This window comes from Peromyscus maniculatus, chromosome 16, assembly GCF_049852395.1.
Source record: "Peromyscus maniculatus bairdii isolate BWxNUB_F1_BW_parent chromosome 16, HU_Pman_BW_mat_3.1, whole genome shotgun sequence".
NCBI lineage: Eukaryota > Metazoa > Chordata > Mammalia > Rodentia > Cricetidae > Peromyscus > Peromyscus maniculatus.
Genome location: NC_134867.1, coordinates 5851520 through 5873569, shown reverse-complemented (window position 1 = coordinate 5873569; position 22050 = coordinate 5851520).

Here is a 22050-nt window from a genome sequence, read left to right as displayed (position 1 = left end):
GTGGTACATACACACAATGGAGTACTACTCAGCAGAGAAAAACAATGACAGCATGAGGTTTGCTGGCAAATGGATGAAACTAGAAAATATCATCCTGAGTGAGGTAACCCAGACTCAGAAGGACAAACATGGTATATATTCACTCATAAGTGGATACTAGCTATAAAACAAAGAATAACCAGATTACAACCCAAAGCTCTAGGGAAGCTGGCTAGTAAGGAAAACCCTAGGAAGGACACATGGATTGCCCAACCATAGAGAAATGGATGAGATCTACATGAGCAAACTAGGGGTGAGGGAGACCAGTAATGGAGGTCAAGGGACGGGAGATGAGAGCTTAGAGGGGTGATATAGTTTTTAAAAGGTTCCTTTAGACAAATGGTTCTCAGATGTGCTAGTGCTGTGACCCTTTAGTACAGTTTCTCCTGCAATCTCTGAGCCTAAAATAGGTAGTATTTGTTGTTATTTAAAAGCTATATTTAATATTCTCCACTTGAAATACTCAGAAAAGGTAAGATGATGTCATATAAGACCTATAGTGTGCAGTGTGAACCCCCCACCATAAAATTACCTTCATTACTACTTAAGTGTAACATGAATTGCTAAATGGTCTTATTAGTAAAAGACCCAGAGCCAGATATTGGAGTGAAAGCTGAAAGATCAGAGAAACAAAACAAGCCAGCCAGATTCTTACCTCAATGAAATCCTCAGCCTCAAGAGCATGAGTTCCTGTTTCCTCACACCTTATATACATTTCTCTGCCCAGACATCACTTCCTGAGATTAAAGGTGTGTGCTTCCCAAATAAAGCCAAGAGATCTCGAGTGTTGGGATTAAAGGAGTGTGACACCACATCAGCTCTGTTCCCAGTGTGACCTAGAATTCACAGAGATCCAGAGTGATCTCGGTCTCCTGAGTGATAGGACTAAAGGTGTGTGCCACCACTGTATGGCCTCTATGTCTAATCTAGTGGGTGGCTCTGTCCTTTGATCCCCAGATAAGTTTTATTGGGGTACACAACATATCACCATATTTCCCCTTTTTGTCTAAAATTAAAAGGTTATAACTAATAAAAGAAAAATCATATACAATTAGTACAATAAGTATATATAATATATATACTCAAGAATTACATTAACAATGTCTAGTTCATTAACATTTGACAGATTCAGACAAAAAACTCCATTATTTAGCCTATTTTGGTGAGTCCAAAATGTACCTAATTCACTTTCTTTCTTAACATGCATTACCAACCGAAAACTATCTTTTGATGTCTTTCAAATTTATTCACTTATATACCTATTTAGTGAGTTTTTTCTAAATTTGTTAACAAGAAAAACTATAACTATCTAATCTTCAACTTCCTCAGAGAACTGAGAAGGAAATAGTATTAACTGAGTAAGGAGGAAGTGCAAATAAGTGACTTCCAAAAATCATGGGAAATGACAGGAAAAGCTGGCTACCTGGACAGTCATCCAAGTTTCCTCTCCAACGTTGGGGCATCAGTCTTTGGCCTATAGGCCTAGCGTATCTGAGACTCATCTGTGAAGCAAGATTTTCTAAAAAGCCTTCCTACCTTGTCTTAGCAAGGATCAGCAGTCATTTTTTTGGGTCCTGCTTGTCCATTTTGTAAGCAGTTGAGGCAAGGGCAGGGCTCTTTCTTGCCCAGTGGTTAACTTTTGCCACAATGAAAGTAATATTAGAACATCTTAAATGCCATATTCTGCAGATCTCTGAAGTATTTGAAGAGGACTTGTATATCTAAGATATATGTATGTTTGATCTTGAAAACATACCTAACATAACTACAAGTTTATTCATAATGATTAACTACTAACTTTCATTTCTTATATCCTAATTAGTTGGTAATATTAATTTCAAGACTAGCGATTTGCATTTCATTGTTAGATGAACTGTATAGGTACAATGTCTTGAAGAAGATTAGGAATACATGTATAGTATTTTCTAACAAAATCTATCTCAAATTTCTATCAATATACATAATTTTCTATGAATATACAAAAATCCAATCCAATGTAAAGTATTTAAAACTAGTAGTTGCCTTTTAAAAGTAGATTCAATAATCTATCTTTTTATCTTATCATGTCTTATCTACCTATATCCTCCCTTTTTTTCATTTCAGAATAGATTCAATAATCTACCTATTTATCCTATCATCTCTATATCTCTTTTCTATAGTAGATTCAATATTCTACCTCTTATCTATATCCTCTTTTTCTTTTTCTTTTATGCAAACAAGAACCCTGAATATAATCTCCTTGTTTTTCCTGAACATTATCAATTAACAACTTGTAGCTAACCATCCTAAACAATGACAACTACCTGTAGCAGAATTGTTAGAAGGTCTTATTAACAAAAACAAACCTGAAGCCAGGTATTGGAGTGAATGCTGGAAGATCAGAGAAGCAGACAAGCCACAGCTTCCTTACCTCGCCAATTCCTCAGCTGATACTGTTTCCTCAGACTGGAAGCCTCTTAGTTCTCATCCAAAATGAATCTCAGCCAAACTGCTTCTCGAAAGTCTAAAAGCTTAACCAGGATAAAAGCTTCTAGTTTCTAGCCTTCACACTTTATATATCTTTCTGCTATCACTTCTTGGTAATAAAGGTGTGTGTCACTATGCCTAGCTGTTTCCAAAATGGCCTTGAACTCACAAAGATCCAGACGGATTTCTGCCTCTGGAATGTTAGAATTAAAGGCATGTGCACCACCTTTTCTATTCCTCTGTATCTAGTGGCTGTTCTGTTCTCTGACCCCAGACAAGTTTATTAGGGTGTACAATATTTTGGGGCGCACAATACCACCACATTTCCCCCTTTTTTTGTCTAAAATTTAAAAAAGCTTATAACTAATACAAGAAAAACTATCCAATAAGTATACACAATATATACAGTCAAGAATTACATTAACGATGTCTAGTCCATTAACATTTGACAGATTCAGATGAAAAACTCCATTATATATATTAACAATGTCCACTCCAGTAACATTTTATAAACTCGGACAAAAAAATTTCACTACTTATCCTATTTAAAACAAGTAGTTTATCTTTTAAAAGTAGATTCAATAATTGGCCTTTTTATCTTATATCATATCCATATTCTCTCTTTTCTCTTTTCATAATAAATTCAATAATTTACCTCTTGTCATTTTTATATCTTCCTCTTTTTCTTTTTAGAGTAGATTCAGTGATCTACCCATTTCTCCTATTATTTCTTTATCTTTTTTCTCAGAGTAGAGTCAAAGGGCTAAACAAAGGAGATTAGATTTAAGGTTCTTGTTTTTTAAAAAAAGACAATTACTACTTTTAAATACTTTATATTGGATTGAGTTTTTTATATTGTATACAAATTATACATATTGAGATTGATATTGTTAGAAAATGCTATACATATATTTCTAATCTTGTTTAAGATATTGTGCTTATTTATTTAACAATGTAATGCAATTTGCTGGTCCTCAAATGTTATTATTACCAACTATTAGGATATAAAGAAATGAAAGTTAGTAGTTAGACATTACAATAGAACTTGTAGTCATATTAGGTATGTTTTCAAGATTGAACAGATATATTTTAGATTGACAGGTCATCTTCAAACCCTTCAGATATCTACAGAATATGGCATTTAAAATGTTTTAATAACTTAGAAAATTTTTCTTTTTGTTATGACTATGAGACATGTCGGCTCCTGGCAGTACCAATCTACTTCAGAGAAAATATGGGCATTGAAGAAACTGCATATGGAGATAACTTTCATTGTGGCAAAAGTTAGCCACTGGACAGCAAAGTATCCTCAAATCAACTGCTGACAAACAGGACAAAATGGACAGACAGGACATGAAACAAAGGACTACCGATTCTTGCCAAAACAAGTGTGGTTGGGGCTTTAACAAAAGGCATCCTCTGAGGCCAGGGCAATATGGCACCATCCCTGAAATGGTTTTTGCAATTTGGAAGAGGTACAGTGCCCTTTTCTCCAAAGGCAACTGAACAGGCAGTGGGCCGATAGCTTCTGATGTGCAGTGGAACAGCAGCTGAAACAGTTATGCTTGAAGAGTAACTAAGCTCACACCTCTCAATAGTAGACTGGCATTTGATAGAGGGATGTGGAGAAGAACGGGATGCCAAGATGAAGCCACATACACACACAGCCAAGAAGAATGGACAGCTGAATTAAATAAACATCAACAATTTCCAGAATTTAAAATCCTGAATCATGACATCACACTAGTGGAATTCAGGTGTTTCTGGTACACGGACTGCTCTCACCAAATGTGAGGTTGAACTGTTGACCTTGTGTACATCCTACTTCACAAATGAGTCTGTCAGATATGCTAAGCTTATAGGCTGAAGATGATGCCCCAGTATTGCGGAGACACCTCGGGTGACTGCCCAGGTAGCTGGCTGTTTCTGTCAACTCACATTTTTTTTTTGAAGCTGCTTGCATGCACTTCCTGTTTTTATTTATTTATTTTCCTTTTATTTTATTTTACAATACCATAACACATGAACTATGAACCAAAGGCTGAGGCGCCCCCAACTGGACCAGGCCCTCTGAATGGGTGAGACAGTTGATTGGCTTGATCTGTTTGGGAGGCATCCAGGCAGTGGGACCGGGTCCTGTGCTCAGTGCATGAGCTGGCTGTCTGAAACCTGGGGCTTATGCATGGATGCTTGGCCTGTTTTTATTTTTTATTAGGTAATATTATTTCCTTCTTGGGTCTCTGAGGGAGTTGAAGATTAGTTAGAGTTGAAGATTAGATAGTTATAGTTAAATTTAGATAGTTATAGTTTTCCTTGTTAAGAATTTAAAAAAAGAAACTCACTAAAGAATAAATGTATAAATTTGAAAGATGTTATAAGATAGTTCTGTTAGTAATATAAGTTAGGATAGAAAGTGAATCAGGTACATTTTGGACTTACCAAAATAGGATAGATAATGGAATTATTTTCTCTGAATTTGTCAAATGCAAATGGACTAGACATTGTTTAGGTATTCATTGCTTATATATACGGTATATAGTTATTGTACTTTTGTATGTAGTTTTTCTTATATTAGTTATAACTTTTTTCTTTTTATTAAAATAGAAAAGGGGAAATATGGTGATATTTTATTTGTACTGAAATGTCATTTTGTTTGTATGTTAATAAATAAAGTTGCCTGGGGGTCAGAGCTAATAGCAAGCCATAGCAGAAGCTGGGCAGTGGTGGCACACACCTTTAATCCAGATCGCATGACAGACAGATCTCTGTGTGTTCAAGGATACAGCCAGCATGGAGACACATGCCTTTAATCTCAATACCAACCATAGAAGACCTGGAGATCTGTATAGACAGGCAGTGATGAGGAGGTCATTGGGTTTACAACAAATGAGAAGGCAGAACAGAAAGTCAATAAAAAGACACATAGGAAGTAGGCCTCTTGTTGAGGGGAAAGACAGCAGCGGCAGGAAGGGTAAGAAGGTGGTTTTAAGTCTCAGCTCTCAGCTACTGCTCTGACCTCTTGGGCTTTTAACTCTGTTTTTGGCTCTGTGTTTCTTATTTAATAAGACTGTTCACCTACAACTACCCATTGAAAGACCAAACCCCACCCTCCCCACCTTTTGGGAATATGGGTGTCATGTTCTTAAAATTACTTCCTGCTGTCTGGGGGTGAAGGCTTCTTTAGCGGATCCTGAAAAGAAAAAAAATGGGGTTAGTTGTTATGTCCTGGAAGAGGCAACTGTATCATTTGTTGTCCAGTCTCTGCATAATGGGAAAATGCAGGACTTGTCTCAAGTACTTGCTCAAGTAATCTGTGAAGCTGGATCATCTCAGCTAGACTTCTCAAAATTGCCCTGAGCAGTTTGCAATCAAAAACTGATCTTTCAGTGGTATTTGTCATCTTAGTGGTATCATCATCCTGATGGTATTATCGATGTGGGTCCCCATTATCTTTTTGGAGATTTCCAAGTCATTGTTTGGCGTGGTCATGGTTCCCTGGAGAAAATATTTTGTGCCTACTCTGTGGTTTGGAGCAATACCAGTTGTATCTGTGGCAGATCCATGTCTCACAGCTAGTTCCATGTTTGCAACACAACAGGTTCCGTTCTTCACCAAGAAATTCTTTGATTTCAAATCTCTGTGAGCAATAATTGGTTTTCCTTGGACACCAACAATCTCCATGTGAAGATGGGCAAGACTTCTTGCCGTGGACAAAGTGAGTGTGATCATCCCCTCCACTGTAACAGGGTATCTACTCAAGTAATCAAAAAGGGATCCATGCTCATGGAAATCCGACACCAGCCACAGCTGAGTCCATGTGCCCTTGTCTTTGTTGTCTGCTGCTATAAATCCTGGGATGTTTTCATGGTGTAGCAACATAGTCTGATAAATCTCTGCCTCTCAGAACCACAAACATCCTTCACAGAAACTTTTTCTCCCCAACACTGCCCTCGCCAAAGTTCCTCAAACTGACCTTTGACAATGCTTTCTTGTGACACGATGGTCCTGGCAATTGTTCTCTGAACAAGTAGAGGTAAACCCTTCATCCTGGTAGTAGCATCACCACCATCACCACCAAGATGAGAAGCAGTTGGCAACTTCGAGCAGTAGCCACTGCCTCCATGGTTTCGCTGCCCATGTTTGTGGTCTGGCCCCAGCCTCAGCTTCTCCTGAGCAAGCCTTCCAGGGTGACCTTGAACTTGGGATCCTCCTGCCTCCTCCTCCTTTAGCAAATCCTGCTGGTATGCACTGCTACAACTAGCCCAGTGCAGTTCAGGCCTCAGCTGGGGACTGCAAGACCACAGGAAAGTAGGTTTTTTTTTTTTTTTCATGAATTTGTGCCCCACATTTGGTGCCAGATGTGACAAAAATTACTAAATGGTTTTATTAATAAAAAAAAAAACAGAGCAGATATTGGGGTGAAAGCTGAAAGATCAGAGAAACAGAACAAGTCAGCCATGCTTTTACCTCTATGAAATTCTCATCCTCGAGAGTGTGAGTTCTTGTTTTCTCATACCTTATATACCTTTCCTTGCCCAAACATCACTTCCAGGGATGAAAGGCATGTGTGCTTCCCAAGCAAAGGCATGAGATCTCAAGTGTTGGGATTAAAGGGGTGTGCCACAATGCCTTTGCTTTGTTCCCAGTGTAGCTGTGAACTCATACAGATCCAGATGGTCTCTGTCTCCCAAGTGATAGGATTAAGGGTGTGTGCCATCACTGTCTGGCTTCTATGTTGAATCTAGTAGATGGCTCTGTCCTCTGATCCCCAGATAAGTTTTATTGGCATGTACAAGATATCACCACACATAACTATAATTTTTCTACTGTTACAAATTGCAATGTAAAAATCTGTGTTTATTATGATTTTAGGAGACACTTGTGAAAGCATCTTTTAAACCCAAAGGGGGCATAGATCACAGGTTGAGAATCACTGCTGTAGAATGTGCCAAATATTCCTGTAAAACATATATGCAACTTTGTGGTAAGAAGAAGGAGTTAATATGCCAGAAGAAAACAGAATAGGGATTTTTTTCAAATAACTCAATAGCATGAAAATTTTTAGCTAGTTTCTATTCAGTCATAGGCTAGATAATATTATTTATGTATTAATCTACCACCTTCTTTCTATCTGTCTATCTATCATCTATCTATCTATCTATCTATCTATCTATCTGTCTGTCTGTCTGTCTGTCTATCTATCTATCTATCATCTATCTATCTACCTATCTAAATTACAGCATACATCCAAGTATATATGCATATGTACACACATATAGACATATGTGCCTATAAATTCACCTGGGAATGATATGGAAAGTGGACTCAACCATAAATGACAAGTGTATAAATATTAGTGCTCAAAAACACACTTTGGAGAGAAAGACTTTTAGTTTTTTTATATGAAGGTAATAATGAAATTTTGGGGTGTCTGTGCAAAATAGATTACTCTAATATAAACTCCTATAGAACATGCACTGCCTATAAAGTATAGGTCTTACTTAATACCATCTTACCTTGTACTGAGTATTCCAAATAGAAACATAATAACAGAGACTTTGCCTATTGTAGGCTCAGAAATTTCTGTTTTGACTGTAGTGTCTATTAGAATATTTTGTTTATGATTGTGAATTTTACAAAAGTCTAAATAGTCTTTAAACATTTATATTGTGAAAGAGTAATGCAATGAAATGTGTTTGTCATTGTGTGCCTTTGCTTTGATTCTCTTTGGGAATCTAACAGAGGTGAAGAAACTAATTAGTGAAAGGTTTTCATGTTCTGGCTTTCCATTAATCTTTCTAAGCACTCAATAAACACTCAGATTACTCAATCAAAAGAATAAGAGGGGTTGTTTAAATATCAACCAAACACCATTCTGGGATCAAGGGTGTGATTTTGTGTGTTAGTTACTGCTAATCTGAAGAGATTTAATGATTTTATGTTATCAGTTAGCAGCAGCCACATACAATTATAAGTGATAATGTTCCTGGTTCCTTTATATGAATGATAAAACCTAAAACTAGAATATCAGTTTTGAAGTTCTATAAAAATATCATACTTATCATGACATATTGCATTGCATTTCCCTCTCACTACTGGGTTGATATTAATAACCCTCCCCAGAAGAAAGGTCAAAACTAAACACATTTTAGACAATTTCTAGGAAGCTTTAAATCCAAACATTCCAGAGTAACAAATATAATAACACATATTTTGAAAAATCACTCTTTTTCTAATTCAGATGAGAGTTATTTAGTAATGTTTTTCCCACAGTCATAAAATATTTTAGAAAATTATGCAAAAATTTATTAATGACTTTCCTTCCTACTTTCTTCTTCATTTACTTAAAATGCCAATCAATAAATATTTCTATGTATTAGATAAAGTCCTATATTCAGTTTTATTAACTGGCCTATAATCAGTTTTATTAACTGGTATACTGATACACAATTCAACTTTGTTGGAGCGAATTCAGTACTGTATGTGTGTACATGCATTAAGTAAAATCTAGGGACTAAGGAATGTGTCCTACATATAATACCTCAATATATAATACCTTTTTAAGTTAATATTGAAATTAATTAGTTGTATATGGATTTCTCCTACATATATTGCTGTAGATAAATGTTTCTGTCCCACAAGCCACTGCCCAAACCACACAGAGGCTTAATATTAAGTACAAATGCTCAGCCAACAGCTCAGGCTTGTTACTAGCTAACTTTTACATTTTAAACAAATTCATATTTCTTATCTATGGTTTGCCACATGGCTTGGTACCTATTCTCAGTATTGCTTGCCCATCTTACTTCTCTCTTTGTCTGATGCTGACTCCAGGCTGCACTTCTTCCTTCGAGCACTGGAATTTGGCTCTTCTGACTAACCTTATTCTATTCAGCTATTAGCTAGTCAGCTTTTTTAATTAACTGAGAGAAATACATATTCACAGTGTACAAAAGGATTATTCCACAGCATCCCCCTCTTGTCCAATTAAAAAGGAAGGTTTTAAACTTTGCATAGTAAAACTATATATAACAAAACAGTTATTAAGTAAGAATTACAGTTACAGTATCCAGTCCATTTTTATTTGGCAAATTTAGAGAAAATATTATCTATTTTTTTCTTGTAATTCTAATGTTTTATACTTAATTTACTTTTTATCATAATTAAGGAAAACTATAAGTTTAGTTATTTAGTCTTAAATGCTGTGAGATATCTTTCTCTCCACTGTGAATATGTGTTGCTCTGATCGATTGAAAAGTAAAACTGCATTGGCCTATGGCAGGGCAGGATGCAGCTAGGCAGAAAAATCTGAGATAGAGAAAGGAGAAAGAGTAAGGGGAGATGTCAAACCACCATCCAAGGAGTAACATGTAATGGGACACTGGTAAAGCCATGGAACATGTGGCAATACATAGATTAATAGTTATGGGTTGAGTTATAAGAGCTAGGTAGTAAGAAGCCTAAGCCACAGTCCATATAATTTGCAATTAATATTAAGCCTCTGATGAGGCCAGGTGGGACTGGAGAAACTTATAACTACATTTAACTCCCTCAAAGACCCCACAAGGGTGAAATGTTAACTAATGACAGGACATCCTGCTGCCGGGACAGTCACCCTAGGTTCTTTTGTAATATTGTGGCATCTTAATTTGTCTCACAGGACTCATATATCTGACAGACATTTCTGAGAAGCAGGGAATTTTGAAGGGTTGTCCTACCTTGTCTTGGCAAAATTTGGCAATTGACCTTTTTTGTATCCTGCTAGTGCAGTTTGGACAGCACACTGTCAGCAAATGAGGCAAAGGCAGTTTCTTTGTCCAAATAGCTAGTTTTTTCAATAAAGAAAACAAAAACACTCCATATGGAGTTTCTTCGATACCCATCATTTTCTATGAAGTAGATTAGTGCTGACACGAGCAGACATATCTCACTATGATGAAAAGCCTTAGGTTATTAAACATATTAAAGGCCATATTCTATCAGTCTTTGAAGTGTTTGAAGACCATCTATGTATTTAAATATTTTATGACCTTGAAAACTTACCTAACATGACTATAAGATTGATTAGTATAGATTACTGTTAATCTGTATTTCTTAATTATGTATTATATTTTTAAATGAGCTGTACAAACATAATACTCTAAGCAAGAAGAGAAACATACATACAGTACAACAAAGTTAACTTTAAATTGGTATCAATAAACCAATATCCATACAAATGTAAAATATTTTGAAAATAATAGTTGTTTTTTGAATTGAAGTAGTTAATAATCAACCATTTTATCTCATCATTTCTATATTATATCTCCCATTTTCCCTTAGAAATAAAATTTTGAATTAAACTCTTTTGTTCAGCTATTATTGTTGACTATGACCAATTACAGTTTGTGAACAACCCCTCTTTAAATGATGACATAGATTTATAATCCATTGAATAACCAGAACCCATCCATATGCAATATCTTCAGAATATGGGAGTCATTCCTCAGACTAATTCCTGTTGTCTGTGGGTGCTGGTATCTTTGGGGGAACCTTGAAAAAGTCAGGATAATTGTTAAGTCTTGGCTATAGTATTCTTTGTGGCAGGATTACCTCAGCCAGCAGCCTTGAAGCTGTTCTGGATGCTGGATCACCTGGGCCATCTGTTTTTACTGGAGTCTAATCCTCTTGCTCAGAAAATACTTTAACTTTTAAAGGTAACATACGTATCTGCATTAATACAAGTATGGACTGCTCATTGTACACAAGTCAACCATAGATGATTTTTTCATCTTCACTTTGAGAAAGTAAAATATACATCACATGTCTTGTAGTTTTTTCTAGGTTTATTTCTTTATATCAGTAGCCAGGATTTCAGGGGGTCTTCCTTGATCAAACTTGATTTTCTTTAACCTTGAATGAATCCACAGCCATTCACTTCCTGTGGAAATAAAAGCACAATCTCTATCTTTTCACTTAAATTTTAAAGTCAAGATATTTTTAAAATATGTGTTGGTTTATTCTAGTACCTTTCATAATCCAGTGACTCAGCTGCCAAACATTTTAAAGACAGTACAATAACATATAGGATCCAGACTCTTCATGTATTTTCCATCTTAACATGGCTTATTTGTTTTGTATTACTTTACTCCATTTTTAAGGATTTTACTATTTTAAAGCTATTTATTTTTATGACTGTCTATTCTTTCTCTCTTCACTTCCAAGCCTATGTATATTTTAAAACACACTATAAACTGTTTAGAGTTTTTTTTTTCATCTGAATCTCTATTTTATATCTGTAATCTTTGCTGACCACATGATCCTTTAAACTACTAAGTGGCATGTCTAGGACCAAAGCCTCTATTTTGGTGGCTGGATCTGCCCTGCTTGATTCCTTGAGAGCCTAGCTTCATAGTGAAGATACCTGCATGAGACCCACATTTACTGCCCCAACTCTGGGAAATTGTGGGGCTCATGTTGCCACTGGGTAGTATGTTGCCCAATGCCCATTCAAGTATTCAGTAACAGGACCCCCCAAAAGAGATATGCTGATGCTGCTAGCATGAGCCAGGAGCCATATATAAAAGGAGCTGTGACTCTGCTTGCTGCTAGCAAACAGAACATACTCAAGGAAAAGTGGTTACCAATAAGCTACACTTGATTACGGTTTTTTTTGGTTCACAACCATTTTTTTTAAGCTTAGGTTTTATGTGGGAATTCTGGCCCTACGTTGGAATGGCATATGTAGGCAGAATTTTCTGTTCTACCAGTCCCTCCCAAGTAACCACGCAGAGGTTTAATATTAGTTATAAATGCTCAGTCAATAGCTCTGCCTTGTTACTAGCTAACTCTTACATTTTAAACTAATCCATATTTCTTATCTATGCTTTGTCACACAGCTTGGTACTTATTTTAAGTATGGTATACCCAACTTGCTTCTTTTTTTTTTTTTTTTTTTTTTTTTGTCTCCTGCCAACTGCAGACTATTGCCTTCTTCTAACCAACATTTCTGTTTTGGTTTTTCTGCTTAAACTTACACTGTTCTGCTATTGACAAGTCAACTTCTTTATTAACCAATGAGAGTACTATATATTCACAGCTTACAGAAGGATTATTCCACAGTACATAGCACTGTATTTGCTCTCACATATTGCCTGCCTCCTTCTCCTTCCTCGCAGCATATTCAATGGATTCTTTCTCTGCCCAGCTATTGCTTTTATGTCACATGTGTTCAAATGCACATTTTGTATTTGGAAGATTTAAATCGAGACCCTTTCCTCTCTGACTCCATTCACAAAGGCTGTGATCACAGCCTCCAACACCAGCAGGCATCCCCTCTTGACACATCAGCTGAGCAGCCCAGCAATTCAGGCAGCACGCAGTCCTCACACTCTGTAATTCCAGAGTTGAATCAGAAACCAAGAAACAGAACACCTTCCCAACAACCACAATTCCAGAAATCAGGACCTAGACATATAATTATCACTGCCTGGGGGACCAGCCTTCAGCAGCACAGGACTCAAGGGGAAGCCATGAAGTCAGCACATAATATGACATTTTTTTTTTAATCTGAGGGAGTTAAGGAAAAAAGACACACACACACACTCTTGATGGTTTTCTTCAGACCTTTTCTTTTTTTTTCTCTATTCTTTATTTTCCTGGTGATTTCCTTCTCTCATTCTTGATGTTTTCCTTCTAACTCCATATTTATTCTTGATATTTCCCTTCTAGTTCCTTCTAACACTCTCATTCTTGGTGTTTTCCTTCTAACTCTCTCATTCTTGATTTTTTTCTTTCTAGCCCATTTTAACTCTATGTTTATTCTTTTTCTTGTAGCTTATATACCCCAGCAAAACCTTTCAAGCAATATAAAAATCACAGTGTTGTTACATTCTGTTTTTCAAATGAATGATTACAATGAATGCAAAACAAACAATTAAAAACAACATGTTTTTTATATCCCTTACATGATTAAACATTTTACATATTACAAGTGAAAATGTATATACATTATAGGCAAGCATGATATTGTTCTCAATTATGTTCTTTACTGGCAGGCTGTAGTTTTGCAGTTACAAAGAAAGGGCCAATTACTTTACTACTCATCTTAAAAGTTAATCTTATAAGCAATCTTAAAGGAATCACAAATCTAAACTTTTCTATATGAAAAAGAATCAGTCAACTCTAAATCTTCGTGGTGCATACACACTCATTAATAGTTTCTTATATCAGGAGATTGATGGCAAAAATGGACACAATGAATTAATGATCACCTTTGAGCACCAAACAATCCTAGCAAGGAAAATATGTCATCTAGCAACAATTAGGCTGCTTTGTATTTTTGAAACTAACTTAATGAATCTTTACCTCAGTTACATGTCCTTGTGAACTTTCTGGAGTTTTTCATCTCAAAGTTATTATCAAAACTAACCTAATGTAAAGTTATTTTAAGGCTTTGATTCAACTAATGATGCACACCAAAATCTGAAACTGCATCATTCAGCATTAAGAGAATTAGAACCAGCTTGGCTCCCAGGGACTCAATTGTTTTCCTTAAACATTAACCTGAACTGCATTATATTCAACTCCTTAGGAAAAACTCATAAGCTCTACCTGTATGACATTTCCTTGTATTTATTTTCATTCATCAAAACTCTATATACTTACATTATTGTTATCAATAAAACAATACCACTTAGGAAAGAATCATCTTCATAACAATCCTTAGGCAAAAATGCCCAGGAGAATGGAATATTCCCATGAGATAAACACACTACATTACAGGTAGTGGGGATCTCCCTACACCCATTCACGCCATACCCTATACCAGAGAATAATAGCAGTAGCAATCATGTGAAGCATAACTCTCAAATTTATTTACCCCAGGAACTCTTGAGGAATGAGGGATAAGACACTTAGTTAGAAATAAAGAGGGGAGAGAAACAGAGAGAAGTACAGGATAGCCTCGGGTGGGCCTGGATCCTTATCCACCAGTCCAGAACATTATTCTAAAGGTCTATTTATAACAATGCCAAGGGAAGGGGCAAAGGACCTCCGCATTGATAGTTACCACCAAGTCTAGACCCTTACAACCATCTGATACTCAGGCCCATGGTCCAATCAACATCTTATGTAGTCCTGCTGGGTACAGCCACTAGGATACCTAGTGGGCTCCAACACAGAAGCAAAGGACATTCTGGGGTCTGGGGTCTCAGGCCCTTTTCTAATCAAGATTCACCATCAGAGACACAGGCACCCACATATAATCATCTCAAGTCCGGATGCTTATATAACAGCATAGAGATGAAACCAATAACAGGCAGGACAATATATCTCCACTTAGCTATCCTACTACAACAGGCCCTAATTATTCAAAAAGGGATGAAGCATAAGAAAAAGACCTGACAATTGACTATAGGAAGATAGTAGATGCTCTTAAAAAAGAAATGAATAAACCACTTTAAAAATACAGAAAAACACAATCAATTGGAGGAAAAAAATAAATCCAAGAAAACACAAGCAAACAGTGGAAGGAAATAAATAAAAGTGTTTAAGATCTGAAAGAGGAAATAAAAATAATAAAGACAACATAAAGTTAAGAAATGCTGGAAATTAAAAATTTAGGAATTCAAACAGGAACTACAGAGACAACCTTTGCTGTGGGATGTTCTGTATGTCCTGTGGGAGCCCTTCTTGGGTTCTTTGTGGCGTTACCCAGCAGGTCCGCATAGAGGATGATTAGGACCATGGGCCTGAGTGCAGGTGTCTGAGATGGTCTGCACTTGGCTATACTGGGGGATGGTCTGTATGTCAAGTTGCTCTGATTGGTCAATAAATAAAACCTGATTGGTCGTGGCTAGGCCGGAAGTATAGGCGGGACTAACAGAGCAGAAATAAAAGAACAGGAAGGCAGAAGGAGATGCTGCCAGCCACTGCCAGGACAAGCAGCATGTGAAGATGCTGGTAAGTCACGAGCCACGTAGCAAGATATAGATTTGTAGAAATGTGTTACTTAAAGATATAAGAACAGTTAGCAAGAAGCCTGCCACGGCCATACAGTTTGTAAGCAATATAAGTCTCTGTGTTTACTTAGTTGGGTCTGAGCAGCTGTGGGACTGGTGGGTGACAGAGATTTGTCCTGATTGTGGGCAAGGCAGGAAGACTCTAGCTACAAATGGCGCCCAACGTATTGGCAAGAGTTTCCACCTAAAACCTGAGAAAAAAAGATTCTAAAACGGAGCTAAAAACAGTTCCTAATTGTCTCTCTCAAATGAGCGGCAGCTGCCGGTTTGAGTTACTGGCGGGTTCCTGGCGTGTGCGCTTAACCTGCAGTAAGGCGGAAATGAGGCCTCTGTAAGTGGCACATTAAGCTGCGTGGTGGATTTAGCCTTTGCTAGTTACAAAACAAAAAAAGTTTCTGGGCTACACGCTGCTTGGATAAAAGCATAGACTCATGATAGCTCCCAGAGCTGGCGGTAAACGTACCACCGCCATGTTGGGAAGCTGAGGTGGGCGGAGCCAGCAGCCATAGCGCTGTTTCAGTCTTACAAATGCTGCAGTTTAAGGCGGTGGATTCACAATAAGACAGATTCAGATGGAACAAGACTTTAAATGCTTTACAATGTGTGTAAAAATGTACATAGGCTTGGAAGAGAGAGGAAAAGGAACATAGACAGTTATATAAAGAAATAGAAAGTTTTAAAATAGTAAAGTCTTTAAAGAGAAAGTAAAAGTAATATAAAAAATAAGCCATGTAAAGATGGATATCACACAGAGAGTCTGGATTATATTGTCTTTGGGATTTTTAACTGCAGAAAGACATTTGATTGTAAAGACTGCTCAGTTGAATCAATGTGTATATTTTAAAGGTATTTCAATTTTGAAATTTATGTCTAAGGATGTTTTGCTTTGGAGAGGAGACTCTGCTTTTGTTTCTACAGAAAGCCAGAGGCTATGGATTTGTTCCAGATTAAGATACATCAGGTTTGACCAGCCAAGACCCCCTGAAAGGTCTCCGATGACACCATGGCCCAGATGATCCAACATCCAGAATCATTTCAAGGCAACTGGCTCAGACGATACAGTCTCACGGACTACTCCATGAACCTAAAATTTTCTTTGTGTCCCCATAAGATACAGCGCCCCCCTCCAGCAGGAAGTAGTAAGAGAAGCTACGCCCAAATTCCCAAATATACCAAGCTGGCTTTAAAGATGTGTAAAAGTTAAAACCTTCCTTTTTAAAAAAAAGAAAAGGGGAAGTGCTGTGGGATGTTCTGTATGTCCTGTGGGATCCCTTCTTGGGTTCTTTGTGGCGTTACCCAGCAGGTCCGCATAGAGGATGATTAGGACCATGGGCCTGAGTGCAGGTGTCTGAGATGGTCTGCACTTGGCTATACTGGGGGATGGTCTGTATGTCAAGTTGCTCTGATTGGTCAATAAATAAAACCTGATTGGTCGTGGCTAGGCAGGAAGTATAGGCGGGACTAACAGAGGAGAAATAAAAGAACAGGAAGGCAGAAGGAGGCGCTGCCAGCCACTGCCAGGACAAGCAGCATGTGAAGATGCTGGTAAGTCACGAGCCACGTAGCAAGATATAGATTTGTAGAAATGTGTTACTTAAAGATATAAGAATAATTAACAAGAAGCCTGCCACGGCCATACAGTTTGTAAGCAATATAAGTCTCTGTGTTTACTTGATTGGGTCTGAGCGGCTGTGGGACTGGCGGGTGACAGAGATTTGTCCTGACTGTGGGCAAGGCAGGAAAACTCTAGCTACAAACCTTCACCAACAGAGTGCCAGAAATGGAAGAAAGAATCTCAGGTATTGAAGATACGATAGCAAAAACAGAATACCTTCGTCAGAGAAAATGTTAATTCCAAAAAACTCCTGACACAAAGTATCCAGGAAGTCTGGGACACAAAGAAAAGACAAAATTTAAAAATAATCAGAAAAGACAATGAAGAAGATTCCAAGTTCAAACACTTAGAAAACATTCTCAACAAAATCAAGTAAGAAAAATATCCTAACCTAAAAAAATAAATGCCTATAAATGTACAAGAGGCACACAGAAAACCAAGCAGCTTAGACCAGAAAAGAAAATCCCCTCAGCACATAATAATCACAGCACTAAATGTATGAAACAAAGACAGAATATGAAAAGCTGCAAGGGAAAAAATACCAAATAACATATAAAGGCAGAATAATTAGAACTGTACCGAATTTCTCAATGGAGAATTAAAGAGCTAGAAGGGCCTAGAAAGATATGCTACAAATTGTTATAGACCACAGATCCTAGCCTAGAATGCTATCCTCAGCAAAACTTTCAATTATGATGGATGAAGAAATAGAATCTACCATGAGAACTCTACATTTTAACAATATATATCTACAAACCGAATCCTAGAGAAGGTGCTGAAAGGAAAATTCTAAAGGACAAAAAGCTGAAGGACACTAACTTATTAAGTATATTAAAGAACATGGTTGAAATAAATAGTCTCAAACCAGCAAAATAGAAAGAAGGAAACACACACACACACACACACACACACACACACACACACACACACACCAACAGCACCACAACCAAATCAACAACAATAAAATAACAGGAATCAACAATCACTGATCGTTGATATCTCTTTATATTAATGATCTAATTGTCCATTAAAAAGACACAGAATACCAGGATGGATATGAACATAGAATATATCTTTTTGCTGTGCCTAAGAAACAAACCTTAAAATTAAGGATAGGGCTAGAAAATGATATTCCAAGTAAATGGACCTAAGCACCAAGCTTGCAAAGACATTTAAATATCTAACAAAAGAGACTTCAAAACAAAAATAATCAAGAGACAGGTAAAGACATTCCATATTTAATAGAAAAATGTACCAAGATGCCCCAAACACAAGGGTACCCAAGTTTGATAAAGAAACATTACTGCAGCTTGAATCACATATTAACCATCACATACTGATAGTGCAAGTCTTCTGTGCCTTACTCTCACCAATGGACAGTCATCCAGACAAAACTAAACAGAGAAATACTCGAAATAACAAGTGTTATAAATCAAATAGACAAGAGATATTTACAGAATGTTTCAGGCAAACACATAATTTAATTTCTTCCCTAACCCAATGGAACTTTCTACAAAATTGACCACATACTCAAATAGAAAACCACTTTCAACAGAAATAAGGAAATTGAAATAATTCCCTGAATCCAATCAGACTAACACAGATTAAAGCTGGATATCAACACCAACAGAAACAAGAGAAAGTTTACAAACTCATGGAAACTGAACATTTCTGTACTGAATGAAAAATGGATTAAGACAGAAATAGAGAAATAAATTAAAGACTTCCTATAATTCATTAAAAATGAATACTCAGCATTCCCAAACTTATGAAACATAAGGAAAGTGGTTCTAAGAAGCAAATTCATAGAACTAAATGCCTACATAAACAAACAAAATAAAAGCTGGAGGGATATCATACTAGCAGCTTAAGAGTACCTAAATGTTGTATAACAAAATAAAGAAATTACACCCAAAAGGAGTAGATGACAGAAAATAATCAAACTAAGGGCTGAAATGAATAAAGTAGAAATAGAGAACATTATAAAGAAGAAACAAAACTGAGTTGATATTTGAGAAAATCCGCAAGATAGACTAATCCTTATCCAAACTAACTAAAAGGAAGAGAGAGAATATCTAAATTAATAAAATCAGAAATGAAAAGGGGGACATAATCACAGACACTGAGAAAACCCAGAGAAACATAAGGGCATAATTTAAAACCCTATACTCCACCAAATTGGAACTCTAAAAGAAATAGATAATTTTCTCCATAGGTACCACTTACAAAAGTAAAGTCAAGAACAGATAAACATTTTAAGTAAATCTTAGTGAACCTGAAGCTGTCATTAAAAGATTCCTAACCAAAAAATTCCCAGGGCCAGATGGTTTTATAGCAGAATTCTACAAGCCTTTCAAAGAAAAGTTAACACCAATATTTCTAAATTATTCCACGAAATAGAAACAGAAGGAGCATTGCCAAATTCATGTTATGAGGTGACAGTTACCCTGATAACCAAACTACATAAAAACTCAACAATGAAAGTAAATTATTGATCAAGTCCCCTTATAAACATAGTTAAAAAATATTCAATAAAATGTGAAATACTTACAAACTAAATCCACAAACACATCAAAATATCATCACCTTTATCAAGTAAGCTCCATTCCAGAGATGCAAGGAATGGTTAAATACATAAAAATAAGTAAATGTAACCCACCATATAAACAGCCCAAAAAACCAAAACCATTTGACCATCTCATTAATTTCAGAAAAGGCCTTTGATAAAACCAAACAAGGCTTCCTGATAAAAATCTTAGACAGACTAGGGACATGACTAAACATAATAAAGGCAATTACAGGAAACCTATAACTAACATGAGATTAATTGGGAAAGAATTGAAAACAACTCCACTAAAATTAAGAACAAGACATGGTTGTCCACTCTTTCCATAATACACAATATAGTACTTAAAGTTTTAGCTAAGGCAATAAAACAGCTGAGGATATCAAGGGGATAAAAACTGGAAAGGAATAACCTGAAGTATTGTTATTTGTAAATGATAGGATAATATACATAAGTGACCTTAAAAGTTCCACTAAGGAACTCCTACAGTTGACAAACACTTTTAGCAAAGTAGCTAATCTAAGATAAACTAAAAAAACAAAAAGAAAGAAAGAAAAATCACTAGCCCTCTGATATACAAATGACAATTGGACAGAGAATGAAATCCACATAATAAAATTTTTCACAATAGCTTCAAGTAATATAAAATACCTTGAGAAAACTCTAACCAAGCAAGTCAGAGTCTTCTGTGATAAGAAAATAAAAACAAACAAAAAACCACTTCAATATTTGAAGAAAGATATTGAAGGAGATATTAGAAATCGGAAAGCACTCCCATGCTCATGGATCAGTAGGATAAACATGATAAAAATGACAACCTTACAGTCTGAGAGGTTTTTTTTTTTTCATTGCTGTGAAGAGATATTATTGCCATGGCAACTCTTACAAGGAAAATATTTAATTGAGATGATGGTTTACAGTTTCAGAGGTTCAGTCATTACCATCATGACAGAGAGCATGTCAGCACGTAGGCAGACATGGTACTAGCTACATGTTGAAAAGCAGGCAGCACGAAGTTGTGTGACTGTCACACTGACTAAAGCTTGAGAAGAGACCTCAAGGTGCACCCCCAGAGTGACATACTTCCTCCAAAAAGGTCACACCTCTTAATAGTTCTACTCCCTTTGGGGGCCATTTTCTTTCAAACCACCACATTCCACTCCCTGGCCGCCAAAATCTTGTAGCCAAAAATGTGTTCAGTCCAAGTTTGAAGTTCTCCATAGTCTATAATAATAGAAAACTTGTTTCAAAGTGTGAAGTCCAAAGTCTAATCTGAGACTCATTCAATCTCTTGACTGTGATCCCCTGTAAAATTAAAATAAAAAAGCAAATTGCATACTTCTACCATATAATAGCACAGGATATCCATTACTATTCCAAAACACAAGGAAGGGAGCATAAAGAGGAAATACTGGACGAAAGCAAGACCAAAAACCAGTTGGACAAACTCCAAACTCTGCATCTTTGTGTTTGATGTAGAAACACTCTCCCACATCTCCAGTTCCATTCAACTTTGTTGACTACAACATAGTTCTTTCTCTTGGGCAAGTATTCCATGCCTGGCATCTCTAACATTTTTGGTTCTCCAAGGCAATCCAGGCTTCAACTTCACAGCTTCATACAATGTTCTCTCTACTAGGCCTCCATTCTGGCACACCCCTGACACATGCCTGGCCTTAGCGGCTTTATTCCACAACTCATATCTTCTATCCTTAACTCTAAAGCCATAACCACATGTCCAAAGCTTCAAAGTCCTGCTGCTTGCTGGGGCTGGACCATGGTCCTCTCATTCAAATATATCTTCACAAGTTTTCTGAAACTTACTCTGTAGACCAGGCTAGCTTCAAACTCAGAGATCCACCAGGCTCTGCCTTCCCAGTGCCGAGATAAAAGGTGTGCCCCAACATACCCAGCTTTAAGATTTTCTTCAGCTTCTTTTCACAAGTTGGAAATTTCCTGTGGTGAGATCTTGCCCTGAGGTCATCACTCCCTTTATTCCATTTCATAGTCCATTTACATCCTTGAACAAGAGGTTTAAGTCCATTCCACTTCCTAGTGCTCTTTTTCACCTCAAAATTTATATTTTGAATTTATCCTTCTTGTGGGAGCCCATTTTCAGGTTCCTCTTGGCTTTACCCAGCAGGTCCATGTAGAGGAGGATAATTAGGACCATGAGCCTGAGTGCAGGTGTCTGAGATGGTCTGTACTTGGCTGTTCTGGGGTGGGGGGAGGTCTTTTGCTCCACTCCTTGGCATTTCTATAAATACCCTGGGGCAGAGACAGTCAGGGCCCATTGGAAAAGGTTCCAGGCCTTCTTGAGGCTATCCTTTATTTTCTATCTGTTTATCTCCACAATCTAAATC